At 43.9% G+C, this 1263-nt stretch overlaps 1 non-coding gene across 1 annotated transcript; it reads right to left on the bottom strand.

The window, feature by feature from the left end:
- Positions 1–613: 613 nt before the first annotated feature.
- On the bottom strand, positions 614–721 carry LOC120873380. The gene has a single exon (XR_005723453.1). It is a non-coding gene; the product is annotated as a U6 spliceosomal RNA (small nuclear RNA).
- Positions 722–1263: the final 542 nt, after the last annotated feature.

The following is a 1263-nucleotide window of genomic DNA, read 5'->3' as shown; positions in this document are numbered from 1 at the left end:
TCAGGAAATGGAAAGAGGGTCAGAGTGAGGATCTGAAGCAAAAGATCTGAAATGACCCTCCTCATTTATGATAACATGAAGCATTTCAGGGTCATGGGAAGGATAGGAGTTAGAAAGGAACTGCAAGGAGCAGGAATAACACAAAAATAACATCAAAATAACTCAGGTCTACAAATTGACGATTGCACAAGGAAATACATTTCAGACTAAAGGGGAATGGGGATGCTTGGGAAGTGAAACAAGAATGAAAGATCTGGGATGAACCCCAAGACTGGTAATGAGGCAGGAGATAAATAGACCCCAGGATGAGCAGCTGGAGTTTGTCTCCTGTGAATAGATACTCCAAAACCATGGCACGTCTTCTCTCTTGGGAGAAGCTCAGAGGTGGGGTGCAGTCACTGTCGGAGAGGTTGCACAATGCAAAGAGAGAGGAAGAAATAAATACCCTGGATTTTACATTTTCTTCCTTGATGTATTTTTTAAAGAGAAAGCAGGATGGTTTAATTTGTAGAGCCTAGTTATTTGTTCTTGATTACAGCATTCAACATGTAAATTCAAGTCACCTCTTGGTACAGAAAGGGCCCTCTTCTACTTTCTTGGGACAGTTAATCCAAAATATACGAAATGTTTCATGAGTTTGTGTGTCATTCTTGCATGGGGCCATGCTAATCTTCTCTGTATCATTCCAATTTTAATATCTGTGCTGCTGAATCGTGAGCACGTCTTCCTTGATTTTAATCTCCAGCATTTGACTAACTAACTGAAACTAGTGGGAGGCCAGCTAATAAAGATATCTGGAAAATGTAGCCTGCAGGGGCAAATCCCATTAGGTCAGAGCAGTGTAGGGGAGGGACCAGGACACTAGCCAAGGACTGATCTGTACATCCACCCATCCTCTCCCATGGGTCCAGTTCAGGAGACCAGACATGAAACTGGACAGAGGTTATTTCTGGCTGAGAAAAGTCAGCAAGTATGACCTGATACACAGACGTGAGGTGTAGTGAGGGAAGTACCTAGGAGACACTCTGTCCCTCTGAGCTTCTGTGTTCTGCCTCTTGCCATGGTCAGAAGAGAGAGAGTGTTTCAGTCCACAAACCCAACCATGCAACTCTTGCTGTTCAGTCTCTCAGTCATGTCCAACTCTTTGCAACCCCATGGACTGTAGCATGACAGGCTTCCCTGTCCTTCACTATCTCCTGGAGTTTTTGCAAACTCATTTCTATTGAGTTGGTGATGCCATCCAACCATCTCATCCTCTGTTGT

The sequence above is a fragment of the Oryx dammah genome, unplaced genomic scaffold (genome assembly GCF_014754425.2).
Source record: "Oryx dammah isolate SB20612 unplaced genomic scaffold, SCBI_Odam_1.1 HiC_scaffold_13, whole genome shotgun sequence".
In the NCBI taxonomy this organism is placed as follows: domain Eukaryota; kingdom Metazoa; phylum Chordata; class Mammalia; order Artiodactyla; family Bovidae; genus Oryx; species Oryx dammah.
This window is presented reverse-complemented; position numbering and strand designations above follow the sequence as displayed.